This window comes from Bos mutus, chromosome X (assembly GCF_027580195.1).
Source record: "Bos mutus isolate GX-2022 chromosome X, NWIPB_WYAK_1.1, whole genome shotgun sequence".
NCBI classification, from domain to species: domain Eukaryota; kingdom Metazoa; phylum Chordata; class Mammalia; order Artiodactyla; family Bovidae; genus Bos; species Bos mutus.
In genome coordinates this window covers 91,882,875-91,902,956 of record NC_091646.1, presented here as the reverse complement: position 1 = coordinate 91,902,956, position 20,082 = coordinate 91,882,875, and positions in this window count along the sequence as shown.

Here is a 20,082-nt window from a genome sequence, read left to right as displayed (position 1 = left end):
GGGGGTAGGAGAAAGACCCTGGCGGGGCAGCGAGCTGAGAGCAAGGCTCCAGGCAAGGAAGCCAGGCCCCCAGGAAGGAGCCAGGAGAGGTGGGGCTCCCAGTAGTATTTGAAACCAGTGATATTAGTCGGCTCAGGCTGTCGTAACGAAGAACCACAGGCTGGGTGGTTTCAGCAACCGAGTTTTACTGTCTCACAGCTGTGGAGGCTGGAAGTCAGAGATTAACGTATCAGCAGGGTTGGTTTCATTCTGAGTCCTCTCTCCTTGGCTTGGAGACGGCTGTCTTCTCCCTGTGTCTTCATACCATCTTCCCTCTGTGTGGGTCTGGGTCCTAATCTCTTCTTACAAGGACACCCATCACATTGGATTAGGGCCCACCCACGTGACCACCTGTTAACTTAATTACCTTCCAAAAGACCCTATCTTCAAATAGTCACATTCTAAGATACACTGGGAGGAAGGGCTTCGACATATGAATTTTGGGGGAGACGCAATTTACCCATGACACCAGGACAGAATTTCTCTCTTGCTTCCATAATCACGACCTGTTCCCACTCCAATCAATGTAGTTGCTGGGTTGGGAGGAGCTGCAGAGCTGTGGACCCTACCTACACAAAGGGGTCCTTGTCTGCCCATTCCCCAGGCTCCTTCCTATGCAAATTCTCCTCAGCAGCCAAGTCCTGCCTCTTTCAAGAAGCCTTCCCTGACTGCCAAGTTCACATGGAGTTCCTTTTGCCAAACATCACCACACTGTGGGAAGGGTCATTAGGGTTCAGCTCTGTGACCTGAGTATAAATCTGCTTTCTTAAGTAAGACCTTTGAGAATACCCTGCTGCTGGGAAAGACTGAGGGCAGGAGGAGAAGGGGGTGACAGAGGAAGAGATGGTTGGATGGCATCACCGAGTCCATGGACATGAGTTTGAGCAAACTCCAGGAGATAGTGAAGGACAGGAAAGCCTGGCATGCTGCAGTCCATGGGGTTAAAAAGAGTCGGACATGACTGAGTGACTGAACAACAACCCCAAAGCACCCCCTCTCCCGCAACACACACACTGCCAATATCTTTTTCCTCTCTTTCCCAGCCAGACAGTTTGGAGAGTTGAGATTGGCTGTACCCCCAGCTCCAGGGATCAGCCTGATTGGTTTAATCAGAGGACATACATGACCGCATTGGTCCAATCAGAGTGAACATCAGGACTTTGGCTGGGAATGCTGGATCTCTCTCCTAGGCTGGGTTTGGTTGAGGGAGAATGCCAGGCTTAGAGTACACAGCTGCAACAAAGGTGGGGGAGATGGGGTGTGGCAGGGTGCTAGATGATCCAGGGATTTGGGTGGGACAGGGCAGGGCACAAACACTATATGGAGCCACTGAAGCTTATCCAGAGGAAACAAAGCAAATAATGGGTGCTAGAGTGATATTTAAGCCTTAGATCAAGCCATACCTGAAGTAGGGTACCCCTGGATCATTCAGTAACATAAAGCCATAAATTTGTCCTTTTGCTAACATTGGTTTGAGCTGAGTTTATAATGGAAAGATCACTAACTGATAAAATTTCCTCAGATCCTCCAAAGAGCTTAACCCCATGATAACAAAGACACACAATAAATATTGGGTTGGCCAAAAAGTTCATTCAGGTTTTTTCATAAGATGGTATGGGAAACCCAGAATGAACTTTTGGGGCAACCCAGTACTGCATGCATGCTAAGTCACTTCTGTCACATTCGACTCTTTGCGACCCCATGGACTGTAGCCCATCAGGCTCCTCCACCCATGGGATTCTCCAGGCAAGAACACTGGAGTGGGTTGCCATGCCCTCCTCCAGGGGATCTTCCTGACCCAGGGATCGAACCCACGTCTCTTAAGTCTCCTGCATTGGCAGACCGGTTCTCGACTACTCGAGAGAAGCCACCTGGGAAGCCCCAACCCAATACTACAGAATCACAACATGTGAAGACTCTGTAGATGAGGAAACTGGGACCAGAATTAAAGGGATTTGCTGAGTCTAGTGGCAAGTGAGTGGCAGAGCCTGGGTGAGAGCCTAGGTCTCAGTCGAGGGCCTCTGCCACTGCAGGGACAAAGGCCACTGTTCCTCCTGCCCTGCCCCCCAAACCTTGTCCCTGGGGGGAGAGGGAGGGGCCAGAGAAAGCCAGTGCGAAGCCGCAGCACCCTCAGCCCCCCAAACAGGAAGACTCGGTTGCAGCCAGGAGGCCAGAGGGGAGGTGAGGCAGGAAATTGAGTGGCTCTGTATCAACCACATGTGCCATGCCACCTGGAGACTCTGAGCAAGAAGCCGGTGCAGAGATGGGGAGCAGCTGCCAATGTGGGCAGCAGGCAGGTCCATGTCCCCAGGACCTCGGGGGCCCCATCCCATGCTTCAAAGAGCTCTCTGCCCTCAGGAAGGCTGTCCTCAAGTGGAACGGTGGGGCTGGGAAAGCTCCAGTAGGGGCAGAAATATGTGGTCCCTGGAACAGAACAGTCAGACATTTGTGACAGACAAGTGCTTATGGCCATCTGCATAGCAATCAGATGCCTTGGATTTTCAGACCAGTTGGCATTTCAGTCAACGAATGTTAAGCTCCAGAAGCCATCTTGGGCCATGAAGTGACTTTAGGAAAAAGAGCTGAACCAGTTGCTTACTGCTATGTAACAAATCACCCCAAAGCCTAGTGGCTTAAAAGAATATCATTTGATGGTCTTGTTTTGTTTTCTCATGGTCCGGGGGTTGACTGGCCTCAGTTCAGTTGTTCCTGCTCTTTTGTGTGTTTGTGGGCACATGGTGGCTGGAGTTAAATCAACTCCTTGCAATGCAGGAGACCTGGGTTCAATCCCTGGGTCAGGAAGATCCCCTGGAGGAGGGTACGGCAACCCACTCCAGTATTCTTGCCTGGAGAATCCCATGGACAGAGGAGCCTGGAAGGCTACAGTCCATGGGGTCACAAAGAGTCAGACATGACTGAGCGCTCACGCACGCACACACATACACACACACACATCTCACGCATCTGTCTCCAACATGGTGGCTTCAGAATAACCGAGCTTCTTACATGGCAGCTCAAGGCTCCAAAGACCTGTGAGAAGGGGCAGAGAAAGAACCAGATGGAAGCCATATCTCCTTTTGTGACCTCACCTCAGAAATCCCTCATTGTCTCTTCTGCCTCATTTAATTCATTAGAAGAGTCTGGCCTAGGATCTTCCCTCATAGTTTAGTAGCTAAGATTCTGTGCTCCCAATGCAGGGACCCCAGGTTCAATCCCTGGTCAGGGAACTAGATCCCACATGCTGCAACTAAGACCTGGTGCAGCCAAATTATATATATATATATATACGATATGTATATGTATATATATATGTGTGTGTGTGTATATATATACACTAAGTCACTTCAGTCGTGTCCGACTCTGTGCGACCCCATGGACGGCAGCCCACCAGGCTCCCCCCGTGCCTGGGATTCTCCAGGCAAGAACACTGGAGTGGGTTGCCATTTCCTTCTCCAATGCATGAAAGTGAAAAGTGAAAGTGAAAGTCGCTCAGTGTCCGACTCTTAGCGACCCCATGGATTGCAGCCTAACAGGCTCCTCCATCCATGGATTTTCCAGGCAAGAGTACTGGAGTAGGGTGCCATTGCCTTCTCCTTGTGTGTATATATATATATATATATATATATATATATATATATATATAATATTTTTTTAAAGAAGAGTCTGGCCCATATACAAAGAGAGGGGCCTTAAACTCCACCCGGTTGGAAGGACCACTGAAGAATGTTCGGACATGGTTTTCAACCACCGTTAGAAGCCATACTTGGCAAAGTAACAAGGTCAAGGGGCCTGGGTCTCACCAATGCCGGAGCTGCTGGGACTGCCTAAACCTGAACTTCTTAAACCGGAGAGAGAAATCGAACTCTGTTCTGAACATGCTGCTGTCAAGTGGGGTTTTTCGGTGACCCTCAGCCCAACTTGACCCTAATGAACAGAGAGTACAAACTGCTATGCCAGGTTCCTGGCACGGAGCAAGCTCTCAAAGGGAGGGAAGTTAGGGGGTGTGTGGCAGGGACGATCAGGCCATCAGAGCTCAAATACTCCCCTGTCCCCTAAGTTCACTTCCAGTATGTCCCCATATTGATTTGTTAAAATGAGAAAACACACAAAGGAAAGCTAAGGAAGTAGAGTGCAAACAGTAAGTGCCTATCAACGGAATCAATGAATGAATAAGTACAGAGGCTTAACGTACAAGGGAAGGTCTCCAAAGCAAAGGCTCTCACATGTGGCCGAGGGGCTCAGGGTGGCTGAAGATCACATTATGAAAAAGTCCTTTGTCTTAGGATTTGTCTCTGTTCCTCTCCTCCTCTTTCTCTTTCTTCTTTCCCTTCATTTTCTCCTCTGCTTCTCGCCCTCTCCCTCTCCCTCCCTTTCAGGTTTTCCTCCTCCTCCTTCTCCCCCCAGCGGCTTCTTCGGTCTTCTTCGGTCTCTCTTCCCACACCCACCTAGCTCCTATTCTTCCCAAGGAAACCAGGAATGTTCTGATGCCCTGGACAGAGGAAAGAGAAAAATCAATCCCTTCATCGATCCCATCTCTTTGGCAGGCCTGGCGGATGTGGTCCCAGCCTCCATCCACCCTCTCCTCCCCTTCCCTCACCACTTCCACCCACGTGCTCCAGTCACCTCACCACATTCCTCCCCACTTCGTGCCTTTGCGCAAGCTGTCCTCTCTGCAGAGATGTCTGCCTCATCTCCCCTTTCTGTTCCGGCAACATCTACTTGTCAATCACCACCCAGCTCAGATGTCACCTTCAGTGGGAAAGGCCCCAATCTGAGCCTTGGGGGAAGGCTCCTGTCCCTTGTGTGCCCAGAAGCTGGTGCTTGCGTGGTCGGAACACTTGTTCCACTGGATTGGTGCAGTTTGTCTTGGTCTTGCATTGCAGACCCTCTGAGAGTACACTTTCCAGAACATTTGCAATGCCAGCTCTAATGACTTCCTGGATCACAGCAAAGACTAACCCAGAAGAGGGTGTCTCCTGTGTTCCGACACCTGGAATGAACGTCTTCTTGGCATCTCTCAGATCAAGGCAGGTGGGCAGCCCTTATATCGTGTCTGGACCCTGGGTGTTCCTTGGACTGGTTCCCTGAAATCTGAGTTTTTAACATGTTTGAGCGATGTCTTACCCACTTATTCCCTGGACACTTCTGTTATGATCAACTGTATTTTTCAAATACGTCACGGCAATATTTCCAGTCCCATAGGTTCTTCCAGAATCTTGCCACTCCCATCAAGAGGTGGTGTCTTTTTGAACCTGGGTGGGTGTAAGTGATGCTATGCGACTTCATGCTACTTCATAAAATGCAAACAACTTTCACCTGTCTCTCTCTCTTTTGGGACCCTCACTCTTGGAACTCAGTTGCCATGCTGTGAGGAAGCCCAAGCCACCCGGAGAGGTCACTTGTAGATTTTTGGCCAACAGTCCCAACTCAACTGACAGCCAGAATCATATGCCAGACATATGAGCAAGCCAGCCTCCTTCCTGGATGAGCACGCTTGCCTGACAAGCAGGCTCCCCCAGTATCTGCAGCAACAGAGAAGCCCCTGGCAGAAAACACAAGGCACAGATGCAAGGTTCGCACTTTGGGTGAGAGGCTGTCAGGGTGAGTTGAGAAGAAGCCCTCATGGAACTGTTGGCCGCAGCCACAGCTGGAAATGGAGGTCAGGCTGCCAGGAAGTGAGTCTGGGCACCAGAAACAAACAAAAAAAAATCCTGGCAACTTCTTTAACCCCTCGGTCTCAGTTTCCTCATATGCAAACTGGCAATCCTCAAAGAGCAGTTGTGAGGATTACACTAGATGACCCATGCAAAGCGAGGGCCATGTCGGAAAGGCTCAATGAATCTTAGTCTGCTGGGAAGGAAGAGCTTCGGGGTCTCAGGAAGACTTCCGTAAATCTGTAGCAGATCAGCTGCTCTTGAGAGCCATGAATTCCCGATGCAAGCACCCAGGGCTCGGGATAAAAACGAGTGTTCTGGAATTCTGAAAACCTACCTTCTTAGATGCCTGGGATTTAATGTTCATTCTATAGCATAACATGGAGAACAGGCAGGCATGAGAGCAGCTTTCCTGCCACAGGGAAAGGGAATAAAGTTTCCACCAGTTTGAGAGGTTGGTTAACTGGTAGAAAGGTCTCCAGGTCAACTGAAGCCTGGGACAGGCCTGAGGGTCTTACGGTACAGAGATGGGAGAGGCACGGAAAGCCCAGAGAGGTTGACCAGCGTGGAGAGGAGAGAGGGGCCCGGGCCTTGCTCTGCAGCAGCCCGTCGGGACAATTGCACACCCTAGAGAATCCCATGCACAGAGGAGCCTGGTGGGCTACAGTGCCTGGGGTCACAAAGGGTCAGACAGGACTGAGTGAGCACACACGCATGCAGAGGTAAAGGGGCCTGAGTACATGAGGGGCCTTGGCAGTGGTCCCGAGGTTGGTGCAGGCCCTGCACACTCCAGCACAGTGGGGGGAACAGCCAAGAGCACCCATGCACCCACAGTACCCCTAAGGGTTAACTGAAGCCTCCCCCGCACACCCCGGGGCATATAAGGAAACAGCATGCCAGGCCTCTGGACCCAAGGCTGCCAAGGACATCAGGCTCTGTGTTCTAGCCTAGGAAGGACAAACGCAACTCGTCCAAGGTCAGTGAGCCCAGGGGAGGGAGGGGGAGCAGGAAGCAGGGTAGCACGTGGACCACAAAGAACTCCCTCCCTCCCCAACCCACCCTTCCCCAACCCAACCCTGCAACTCAGACCAGGGCAGAAAAGGTAAGGAGACTCGGCCCCAAAGTGACCATGATCTCAACCCAAATGAGTTGTGCCTGGACTTGCCAAGTGCAAGCTCCCCGCCACCAGCAGAAACAGAGGCTCAAGAGCCCAGCTAAGCCTGCAGTTTGGGAGAAATAGGGTAAAGCACACCTGAGGGTCAGGACTTTGGAACTTCACTCCCCTGCATGTCTTCTCTCAGGGCTTGGAAACCACAGCAGGGAATGAAGTCAGAAGGTAGAATCTGCTTGACAAGCTGGGACTTGCTCTCTGGGGGTCCATGCCCCCATGGGGGCACAGCCACCAGGTGGGGGAAGGCAGAGGGGGAGGGGCAAGATACCAGGAGTCTTTCAGACAAAAACGAGTGAGTCTCCTTTTTGGATCCTGCTGGGTCTCTCAACAACTCTTAATTACCAGCAATCAGCTCTTAATTACCTACAACAAGAGAGACCGGGAAAACACAGATAAATGAAATCCATAGATAATCCCCAAACCCCAATTTGGTCGATAATATCATCTAGCTTCCCCAAGCAACCTCTCACCAGGACTGCTGATCTCCTGACAGGTCATGGTGTGGAATGACCCCCCGTTCCCCAGCTGGCCTGACCCTTACCCCTGGTACAGAGAGAGAAGCCCGCGGGCCCCAAATAACGCCCACCTCCCTACGATGCTCTTTCCCACCAGCCCAGGGTGGAGGTGGGGGGCGGCTACCAGGCTGCAAGCCTCCGGCACTGGACTGTTTTCACTGCGCGTTTGCCCAGCAAACAGGAGTGCTGGCTGCAAAGTCACACCACCTTGGAGGGTAGGAAGGAAGACAACAGGCCTCAGGGCAAGGGCCGCTGGAACCACAACGGTCCAAGGACTCCTGGGGGCCACCGCGTATCCCACAGACCCAGGGGCGTCTTTGTCTACACGCCCCCATGTAGGATGGCCACCCAGAGCAGGGAACCCAATTAAGGCAGGTGAGAGCCTTGAGAAAGAGCAGGAATGGGAGCAAGATGGTGCATCCCAGGGGCTCCCAGTTTCCTGACTTTCCACACTCAAGGATTCTCAAGTGTTCCCTCCTCTTGAGTGGACAGACGGGGCAGACACCTCACGCCCCACGTCAGGGCCAGCAGAACCCTGGGAAAGCTGTCTGTACTGCAGAAAAAGAATGTCTTGTAGTCATCACTTGGGCAAAAAACGTCCAATTGTGACCCAAGAGCACCAAAAATGGTGCCCAGCCTTAATTCAAATGGTGTAGGAAATGGCAACCCACTCCAGCATTCTGGCCTGGAGAATCCCATGGACAGAGGAGCCTGGCAGGCTAGGGTCCCTGGGGTCACAAAGAGTCGGACACAACTAAAGTGACTTAGCACACATGCGTTAATTTGAAAGAAAAAAATAGAAGACAGGGGGATGCAGAGAATAAGCAACAGACCCCTCAACCCCTGCCAACTCCTCTCCTCCCCCTGCACCCCACACCCCCAGTGGCAGCCAAGCCAGAGGTCGGTACGAGTCCAGAGGAGTCGTGAAAGTTGAACACAAACCCAAATGCTGCTCTCTGTTTTCTGACTTTTCCTTTTTTCCTCCAGTCCAGTTAACACAGTGGACAAGCCAATCCTCGTTCCCACCGGCCTCGTTAATGAACCTGCAGTAGCAAATGTGCCTTGTTATTGCTCGAAGCCTAGAAGCAGCACGCTCCCCACCGATGTGCAAATACCACACAGAAGGGCCCCCTCCCCTCCCCCATCCCTGGCCGGGCCCCCACCTCTCCAGAAGCTGTTCTGAGGCTAATGCTGGCAGCTGGGTCCCCTGAGCACCACTCCCCACCACCCCCATCCCACCCATGGCCCTTACCCATCCCCCCTCCCAGATTTCTCCCCAAATCTGGAAATCTGACAAGGGGGCGGCACACAGGGAGCCCCAGGGAGGAGGCTACCCACCTGAGGAAGGACAGGATGCAAAGCTAACACTTCACCCACGCTCAGACCTGCTCCCCCGCCTGCAAATGTGCAAATCGGGGCCAGACAGTGCATTGAAAGGGGACCACTGGGCCCAGGTTGCAAAGGAGACTAAGGGATGCTAAGAGCTATGAGGCCACAGTTGGGGAGGGCATCCCCCCACCCTCCCAGCCCGGCCCTGACCCGGTCGCGGTCCCTTCCGCACTCTAAGTGGGCATTAATGTGGCCAGCGCTAACTCGATTTCATCACAGGGAGACAGGGATCATTTGTCTCCCGTCCTCTGCTTCTGCTCCATCTCCCTCCTCTGATGGGTACACTTAGCTCTACCTCATGAGGTCAGATTTGCAGGGGTTTTGGCCTTTTCTTGCTCTCTTAATGACAACCTGGGTAAAGGAGAGGCCAAGAGAGAGAGATGGAGAAAAATACAGGCTCCGGGCACAAAGAACTTGCCTGCAATCCAAAGCCGACATGTTTCTGGGGGGTCGTTCTGCATCTCTCCCCTCACCTGGTGACCCGGGACGCCCGGGGCCCACATGGCACAGCAGGCGAGATATGCCAAGAGCCCATCTCGCCAAATGGATGGGAAATCAAACAATACAGGGAAGTATTTCTAGAAGGGAAAAGAAGAAAGACAACATTTGATTTCCCCCTGCTGAGGAGGCTGACATCACTCTCTGCCAAGCAGAAAGTGCCTGCCTTTCTCCAAGCCAGCATTCTGGAGCTGTTTTCTGATTATTTCAATCAGCCTAATAATATGTACATTTGAGACAGCTGCCTTGGTGATTTGGAGACTTTGGCTCTTCTGCTGGCTCCTGCAGAAGCATAATTTTTGCTCCCCGAAGTTCACATGCAGCTAGGGAAAAAGGGTTTGGATGGATTTCCTGACCTCAAAATAGAGCCTTCCTGGAGTTAGGTTCTAGGTCCAGAAGTCTTTGCATGTTGACTGGTCAGCTTAGAGACCCCACCACCAAATCCCCGTTGGAGCGTTTATTAATACATTCTCAGCTGGTTTCCTCCCCCCACAATAGGAACTGGGTAGTCTGGGGTTCCATTCATTCCTGTTTGCAATCCGCCGGCCTCGGAGCCCCATGGGAGTGTGCTGGGGATGATGGTTCCCCTCGTGGGTTGTTACTTCATGCCAGGCACATGTAGAGCCATCCGCCACGTACAACAGAGCCCAGAGAAATGGATGCAACTCACTGGACTGCGTTTAACTCAAGGTGGCTCTCTGGGGAGGCAAGGTTAGACTCAGGCTCCTCTCAGGCAGAAACAAAAACATTCAGAATGGCATCAGAGAAAGTTAACCAATGTATTCTATAGAGCTCCATCTATTAGAATAACAACACTCACATTTTGAGCGCCTGCTCTGAGCCTTGCATAAATTACCTCATTTAATCCTCAGGACAAGGAAGGCAGATATTACAATCACCATTTTCATTTCCCAAATCTGGAAAACCTTCCTGGGAGTTCATTTTTCTTCTGCAACTACAAAAGCTCCCTTCTCTGGGCCTATGTGTTTCCTAAACAGACACAATCCTAAATCAACCTTAAAAGATCATGGTGTTCAGAAAATAATGCAAGAAGTGGTCTGTCTTCCCGGAGGCCGGCCCTGATGGGAGGGGGAGACGGAAGGGCACCCGTCTCCTTGCTGTTCAGGGGAAGTACGCTCTTTTATCCTTTTTCTTTTTTTCTTTTTCTGGCTGCTCTGTCCCTGATTGGAAGTTTCTTTCTGACACCACTGCACACATGCACAAGTCGGTTCATATCTTTCCTCTTGGTTGCAAAGTGTGAACAGCAGCCTAACTGTCCTAAATATTTCCTGATGCCCATCATCCTGCAGGTTTTCAGAACATGAGGAGGAAGTTGTCACAGACCCTGGAAAAGCTGATGTCCACTGCCCATCGCAGGGGGAGAACCTCAGTCAAACAAGGTGTTCATGGAACAACTCTGCCCTGGGCTCCCCAGAACTCACAAAAGCCCCACCTGAGCAGGAAACCGTCCTGCCATCCCTGAGCAAAGCAGAGCCTTCTCAGGAGAAGTCACTAACAGGGCAGTATGAGAGAGCCAGAAAACTAACGAGCACCCTAAAGGGTACCCCAGCGCACAGACACCCAAAGGTGTCTCCCTCACCGCTGACACCTGACGAGGCCACAGGTTTACTTTGATCATGCAGTCATCACTCACAACCTCGAGAAACTCCACTTTTAGAATCACTGCCAGAGGTAGTCGCCAGACCACATGAAAAATTTTGTTACATTGCATTAAGCTTAGCCTCCTACTGGCCCCCTCCCCAAAAGTATTATTTCCCACACTTACAGGCAATCTCTTTGGGAGGTGATCCCAGAAAATACAATGGAGAGGGTGGAGAAAGTGAGATAAGAAAGAGGGGAAAGGCAAAAAGGTATGTTGGAGACTTCCCTGGTGGTCCAGCGGTAAAGAGTCCGCCTTGCAATGCAGAGGACTTGCATAGCAGGTTTGATCCCTGGTCAGGGAACTAAGATGCCACAAGCCTCGGAGCAACTAAACCCATGCACTGCAGCTCCTGAGCCTGCGTGCTCTGGAGCCTGTGTGCCGCAGCTACAGAGTCCTTCCCCAGGTTCCGAACGATGCAATGAAGATCCCATGTGCCGTCATTAAGATCCAATGCAACCAAATCAATTCTTTTAAAAGGGTGCGTTAATAAGTAGATTTGCCCTGTGGTGGGACCCTCCGGGAGACTGTAGACTTGTCTCATGGTGCAATGATGAAACAGAGATATTGATGCATTACCTCCTCTGCCTCACTGGTTAATAGTCACTCCAAGGGTGTTCATTCCCCAACGCTTGCAGACCCATTATCCCGCCCATAAGCCACTTGGAAGGGCCATCATTCCTTCCAAGGCCAGACAGCACCTTCTGTCAGCCACGTGCAGGACACCATCAGCAGGTACAAGAATGGTCAGCAGGGGCCTCTGGGCTGGGCAGAGGGCACACCGGCGCTAACAGCACCTGCTACAGATCTTGATGACTTTCGAACCGTCAGCAAGAAATCCAATCCACCTTCACAAGGTAAAGATCACTATCAGCAGAGATGTTTATGGGAGTAATAATAATAGCTGGAGTTTACTGAGTGCTTATTGCATGCCAGCTGCTGTTGTAAGCACTTTATATGCACTAAGTCTTTTAGTTCTCACACATCTGTATAAAAGAGGCACCATTATTATAGCCTGTTTACAGATAAGGACATGGATGTACCACAAACTCCATAGGCAGTTAGTTTCACAGACCTCTTGGAGCAGTGAACCTATCATTGGAATGAACCGTCATGCAAGGGATAGTTTTAAAGAAGGAGATAAGGTAGATTTGTGTGTGTGTATATAAATATACGTATACGCAAATGGATTTGGGTATGTTTGTGAAAAGCAAAAATAGTCTTATTATTTATATATGAACCAATGAATAACCAATTGAATTTTGACCACCTTTCAGGAAGCAGGAAATACCTGTGCTGGGAATATTAAGAAAATCTTTATAGGAATGATAGGCCTAGAGCTGTGGTTAAAAGGTGAGAAATTAGCACGAAATAAATCCTAGAAGCAGGATGGAGGAGAGCATGGAGGGACTAGCTTATCTAGAATATTAGTCAAGATGGCAACCACTGCTTCCCTGGCGTATAGTAGAATGATATTGTCTTGCCCTCCTTTGAAGTTCAATGTGGCCATTTGCTTGATTTGGCCAATGAAATGTTAGTGGAACTTACTTGTGAAACTTACTTAGAGTGAAAGTTTAAAGAGCCAGGGCACTATTCGCCATGTTTTTCCCCCTCAGAGGTAATCACAGAGCACAAACTAAGACGGGCTCTCCACCCTCCTGGATACCTGAGTGACTATGACAGGAAGAGCCTCTTCTCCTGCTGACCTACACAAAACATGTAGCATGAGCAGGAAGTATAGCTTTGTCATTGTCTTGTAAGCCAATGAGACTTGGAGTTGTTGCTACAGCATAATTCCACCTATCTGACCAACACGTTTGACTTGTGCTATCATAACAAACAACTCCCAGATCTCAGTGGCTCAACCAATGGACTTCATGCCCTTGCAAGGTTCACTGCAAGGCAATGGATGAAAGGGGAAAGGTGTTCTGTTCCATACAGATCACTCGGGGACTTAGGCTAATGGAGGCTCCACCCTCGGGAACATTTCCACTACTCACCCAGCAAGACTAGGAAGAAGTTGGAGAGTCCTACAGGATCTTCCCATTGCCTCAATATAATGTATCATACATCACATCCATATGTATCAATATTTCATTGACCAGAACTGGGCACTGCCTCTACCTAACTGCAAAGGGACTGTAAGAGTCATCCCCCCCATGCTGGAGAGAGGCTATTGGTGAACACTAATAACATCCACCACACCTGGCTCCAGAATACTGGAAGGTAGTGGGTAGTTGGAGAGCATGGGCTCAGGTGAAGAATGCTTTTGAAAGCTGGAACATGACCCATGAGGTATCAGGGAGCCACTATAAGTGTGTGAGCAGGGCAGGGACATGAGAAAGGCTGATTTAAGTATCACTGGACTAGTCTAATGCTGGATAGATGGGTATTCAGGGAGCCAATGGAGGTGGCATGGGGCCTGTATGCCTATGTTCAAGGAGGTTTGTTAGGAGGTTGTTCTATTATCAACATCTATAGTGATGAGGGCTTGGTAGCCACTGTTGTCAGAGGAAGAGATGAGGAGTGAATCCTGTGATAACTTAAGGAAAGACGAAGTATGGTGTATTGGGAGCCCAGGCTTTGACATCAGACAAACCAGGATTCAAATTCCACCTCTAACACCTACTAGCTTTTTGATCTTGGACAAAATACATTAACTTCTCAGAACCTCAGTGTTCTTACCTGTAAAATGTGGATGATAATATTACTTACCTTATGCAGCTACTGTGAGGATTGAAAGATTAGTGATTATGTTTGTAAATCGGCAGTGCAAATGGTGATGGTGGTGGTGACGAAGATGATGGTGGTGGTTGTTAGTGATGGTAATGGAGACAGATGGTGGTGGAGATGGTGGGAATGGTAGCGGTGCTAATGAATCATAAAAGGACTAAGATTAAAGCTTAGGGGGATAAAGTATCTAGAATTATGGGCAAGACAAGGAAGAGGCTCCCACTATGCAAAACATAGAAGTCATAGTCAGAATATAGAAAGTGAACTATGAAATCTAGGGTCCTAGAAACCAAAGGGGAAAAGAGTTTCATTAAGAAGGCTTAAGGACACTTTAGGACACAGAAGATAGGAACAACAGCCATTAGATTTTATTACAACAAAATGACTATGACCTGGTGAAGGGGCAAGTTGGTGGCAAGGGATTAAGAGGGACTAGGCATCTGAAAGTGGGTGCCCAGAGGGTGTAGACCTGCCTCATAAGGAGCTTCCAGTGGAAGGAAGAACCATAAAAGGATCTATATCAGTCAGAAATGTTTTTGGATGCAAGTAGCAGTACTTTTATTTTAAAAAGAAGTCCGTGGAAAGAAAAAGAGGAGAAATATTTGTTAAAATGCTTTGCATTCACAGAGTTGAAAAGATCAGCCATAGCTAGAGAGGGGAAAAAATATCAATAGCTAAAATTTAAAGTGGGGCTTCCCAGGCGGCATGGTGATAAAGAATCTGCCTGCCAGTGCAGGAGACAAGAGACGCTGGTTTGATCCCTGGGTCAGGAAGATCCCTGGAGGAGGAAATGGCAAGCCACTCTTGTACCCTTGCCTGGAAAATCCCATGGACAGAGGAGACTGGCAGGCTACAGTCCATAGGGTCGCCAAGAGTCAGACCCAACTGAGCACACACAAACACACAAAATTTGAAGTAAGGCTCTATTTAACCTACAGCTCCTTTCTTATCTTAACAGATATTTATAGAGCATTTTCATTGAAGAATCCCAATATTTGGATGACGTTGAGCCATTTTTTAAAAATATTTCTTTATTTTGGCTGTGCCAGGTCTTAGTTGCAGCATGTGGGATCTAGTTCCCTGACCAGGAGTTGAACCCAGGCCCCCTGCACTGGGAGTTCTGAGTCTTAGCCACTGGAGCACCAGGGAAATCCGAGCCATTTTTCATAGTCTTTGAACTTGTCCCTCAACATCTCCTCTCTCCTGGTTCCCTAGGAGAAAGACCCCATTTCCCGGCTAGGTGTCGTCATGTGACTAAGTTCTGGCCAATGTCCCATAAGTGTATGCACGATCTATAAGTTTCCAGGAATCTCCCTGAAAAGACTGCAGGGTCTTTTCATCCCCTTCTTTTTAGTCACTTCCTCTCTCCTGTTGCCTTAACACGTGAGTGTCATAGTTGCCATCTTGGACCACAGGACTAAAAGTCCCATTCTGAGGGCAGAGCACTGAGCTTGGGGATCCTAGATCTGTGAAAATTTCATGGTACAGAGGAGTCATTCCGGCTCTGGACTCAAGCCAAAGCCCATCCTCCCAGACACACTCCACAGGGAGGGGACAAATGGCCTGGATACCCACCGGGGTGGCCTCCGAGATTCACCCAGGGAGACCAGCCCTCTCTCTGGGGGTAGCAGTCTCACAGAGGGCTGCCCCTGTTTCCTAGGTACCACTTTGTAGGAAGGAGCAGTAATGTCCACACTGTCCTCTGCCTCCTCCTCAGGCTGGAGAAATCTTAGAAGGAAGGTGCCCGAACAGCCCTTCAGCGCAGCTTGTGAGGCCCTGGGCCTCGGCGCTGGCTGGCTGGCTGGCTGGCAGGAGGACAGATTCTGATTTCAGTTGTGCATTGCTAACAAGCGGTGACTTCACATTGGCGAAGAGAGCCGATTTGAGTGCTTTCAAGGACAAAATGTGTCCTGCTATCTGGAGGTGAAAATCAGAACCCCATCTCACCACCTTGCTATTTCTAGAGGCAAAGGAAAAGCTTTTAGAGGCTGATCCCACCCCTGCTCTGAAATGAAGGCCGCTCCTCAGTCACGCCAGCCCCTCGCCCCGTAGAGTTTCTGCGTCATTTCCCCTTATGATTCATCCAGTACATCCCACCTACTGCTTGGTTCTGTGGTCATCTCTTGGGCAGGGTCATCCCTCCCATGACCCCGTTATGAACTCCAGGGGAACAAGGAAGGTGATTTATTCGTTTTTGTAACCTCATGACATAGCACTGTGCCTGGCACGCAGCAAATGCTCGAAAAAGATTTCTGATTAATCATTCCTGCATTTCATTTGGGGATCTTTGCCTGCAAATGAGAGGCAAGTCATCTGTGCTGATCCCCTGATGCCAGGCCAGCCGAATAAAACCACATCTAGTCCATGTTGAAAACCTATCTCTCAGAACCCCTGAAGTTTCAGAGAGAACAGTCACCAGCCCACCTTGGTAAAAGGTAGTGAGAGCGGTTTTCCAATGACTAGCCTAAATTTCTCCTGTCGCAGTTGAGAACCACTCCATCTGCTCTGCATGTCAGTGTGACAGCCCAGCTGCTCACTGCCACCTACAACCTGGGCTGACATTCAGCTGCAATGCACAGCTACGACAGCTGGACAGGTTGTTAAAATATTGAAATGCTTCTGTACCGTATAGTAAATAGCCCCTGTCCTCAGCTCCTGAGTGTCCTCATCTGCCACCCTGGCCAACCTCAGCTACTCCCCTGTGATCCCCAGATTCCACTCCAGAGCACAGAAGACCTCCAAGAATGGTGGTCGGTGCCCACCTTCGAATCTCGCCCAGCTGTAGCAACTCACCTTTCTCCTCCCCAACTGAGTCCGGCAGCCCGTCCCCTCCCCTTGGGCATCACTGTCCTATGACAGCAGCCCCTGGCAGACATGTAGGCAGATGTGCCAGTCGCAGGCTGGGAAGGGATACTGTCAGCTATCTACAACGGTAGGAGGGGTGAAGTCACTCACCAGAGACAGGTGGGGATCGAATGCCCAGAGAGAGGACAGGGGGTCAAAGCCTGATCTATGAAGCCACCAAAAGCCACAACAAGGCTGGGCTGGATTCAGTGGGAGTTAGACCCGAGCAGGATGCCTGGCAGACACCAGGTTCTGGGACAAGGGTGAGGTCAAGACCAGCCAGCCAAGAGACAGGCTTATCTAAGCCCTTGCTCCCTCTCCCAGGCCTGGAAATGCCCATGAAATGAGAAGGTACCCTGTATTTCAGAAGGCAACCAAGACCCAGTGAGAAACTCCAGGGGAGCCTTGAAGTGGTATCTGTCAGGATGGTGGGTGGCCAGGGCAGAAATGTAGGAACAGGTAAAGAAGAAGCTTTTGAACTTCGGTTTTTGAATCATTTCATCTGCCCAAGACTTTGGGACTGTTATTTCCTGCCCCCAACCCATGGCAGAAATTGGTGGCACCAGCTCATAGCAGCCAATTCCAGGGTCGTGGGGGTACAATCAGGTGACACAAGCCCACTGGATGAAGAACTGATGAAAAAAGGCTCTGGGCAGAGCAGTAGCCCCCAGGACCGATAGGCTAGAATCCAGCAAGGCTGCTCCCTCCTCTTCTGTGGACGTTGGAGGGTTGAAAGGAAAACCACCATCTGCAAGATATACCTGGTGACGTGGCTGTAAACTTGGGTGACCGACACTGGTTCTGTGGTGCCTGGCTTTCAGCCCTACGCCATGGCACGTGACCTCGCAGAGCAAAGCCACGAGGCCCCTGAGGAGAACGCCCAGCACACAAGAAAGCCCTGGAACTGGACATCAGGGCCAGCAGCGGCGGGCATGCATGACTGGCACTGAAGGCCCAAGCATTTAAAATAAGCACGAGGAGGCTTTCCTGGCGGTCTAGTGGTTAAGATCCTAGGTGCTCCAATGCAGGGGGCGCAGGTTCTATCCCTGATCGGAGAACTAAAATCCCACATGCTGCGGCAAAAAGATAAAAAAAGAAATTAAAATCAGGACGAGGACTCTCTTGAAGGAGGTAACAGGAGACAAGAGCAACTTCAGAGAAGAACACAGGATCATTGAAACATAGCGAATGGAAATCAACAGAAAGAAGAGATGACATCAAGACCATGCCGGTTGGGATAACTACCAGCACGGGGATAATTAGAGACCAAATTGGAGAGTCCGTTCTTTGTAAGTCACCCATGTCCCACGTGTATCCCTCAGGTCCCTTTCACATTTCTGTTCATGCCCAGAAGCCAGCACCAGTGTCCCTTGGCTGGAGGACCCTCCTCAGGCTGCCGGACTCACTTGATGTGAATTCAGCCCTGAACCACTCATTGGAGGGACAGGTAGTAAAATTCTTGCCCCTCATCCCAGACCAGGGCCAACTTTGAGGTGTGACCTGCCCCGTCTCCCAGTTCTCTGTGAGACTGAGTCCAAGTGCCCTCCATGGGACTCTGCATGGCAGCATACTCTGGCCTGGCCCCCTCCCCTCCCCATCCCAGTTCCCCACTCCCCAGTTTGTTTTCCCCAAAAGCAGGTTCTAACAAATCATTTTCACATACTGCCCTGGCTTGGGGGCTTGATTCTGGGGTACCCACCCTAAGACACAGAGTAGTCTTTCTCAGTGAACACCACTGCCATCTCTCCAACTGCCCAAGCCCCAAACCATGGAAGCAACTTGCACCCCATTCTCTCTTTCACCCCCACATCCGATCCACCAGATATCCTTGGCTCTAGCCCCTCAATGCCTCTAGAATCTTCTCTCTCTCATAATCACGTCCTGCGTGGACTACGAAAACAGCTCCTAACAGCCCATCTCTTCCTGTCTTGGCCCCTCCAATCCTTCCTCCAGGAGGTGGGCCCCGGAGGGGCTGTCTGTGACCCTCAAGATAACACTCAGTCTTACTCATGCTTGCAGGGGCTCTGCTGCCCCGGCCCCTTGCCCTCATTCAGCCTCGTCTCTCACCACCCACCACCTCCCAGCCTCACTGAATGCATCACCTCCGGGTCTCACACAGGCTCTTCCTTCTGCCTGCAACAGCTGTTTCCCCTGCAGCCTGCTCTCTCAGCTTGCCCTGTTTCAGCTCTCCATCTAAACACCCCTGTCTTTGAACACCTGCCCCCCGACCCCTAGCCTGGGCCAATGCCCCTACCATTCTGGAATGGACATTTCATGTATTATCTGCCCCTTCTCCACAAGTGGCCCCCTTCCCATTCACTCGGTTTTCACAGACAGAATCGTATTAATCGCTCATAGCCCTGCCCCTTCACAGAAGTGATTGGCTTGGAGCTGGGCACCTGGCCCAGCAGAGCCAGTGAAAACCTTCCCCAGAAATCTTGGACCTGGAATGGAGAAAGGTGAATAAATCTGACTGGGTGGCTAAAGCTTCCGGGAGATAATACTCCAAAGTATCAGACATTATATTCTCTGTCACGTGAAGAAAATTAGTCTTTGTGAGAGAGAAGAGAACCACTAAAGAGCAGCAAGGAAATGGAGAGAAGAGGTTCCTGGGTTCCTAGTGTCCTGAGCGCAGACACATTACAGCCTTGAGTTCTCTGAGATGCCCGTTTCCCTGGAAATCATGGCAGAACTTGAACTCCATTTTCCTTGAAGCTAGTGTGAATTGAGTTTTGTCCCTTGCAACAAACAAGATGTAACTATTAAGCTAATGTCAGATTTACTGTAAGCATCTGTTTAGTTGGCCCTCTTCTAGTCGGCAAGCTTCTGTCCCCATCTTCTTCCCTATAGAATCAGAGGACCAAGCGCCGTGCTTGGGTCACGGTAGGTGCTCGGCGTGCGTAAGGTGGCAGCGAGTATGGCAGCTGCTCATGGCTGCAGAACAGGTGCAGGCACAGACTGGTCATCTCATCTCTCCAAAGGCTGCCCAATCTGGCAGCTCCTGCATCCCTTCTTGTGCCCTGCGGGCAGGCAGCAGGGGAGGAAGGGGCATGCGCACTGTGACTCAGTCTAATTCTGAGCTTTAGGAGTTTGAAAGGGGCTACCGAGGGGAACAGCAACCCACTCCAGCATTCTTGCCTGGAGACTTCCATGGACAGAGAAGCCTGGCAGGCTGCAGTCCATGGGGTCGCAAAGAGTCAGACACGGCTGAGCGACTCACACACACACACACACACACACACACTGACAGCTTGAGCGACGCTTCTAAGGAGCTTCGGTCCTGGTGCAGGTTGAGTTATGCCCCTGCAGGCGTCTGGCTGACCTCGACCACAGGCTCAGGAGTGAATCTGCTGTTATTGCCAGAGCCTGATGAGGAGGACGACATAACCACACGGAAACACATTACCACATGCCTCCAGACACGTTCAGAGAAATGGGATCTTATTCTCACAGACCAGCACACTGACATTCAAAGAGCCAAGGAACACATCCCAGCTCGAAGTCAGCCCCAAACGTGTCTGGAAAATGCCTGTGGCATCCTTTGGAAATGTCAGTGCCTGGTCATAAGCGAGGGTGGGG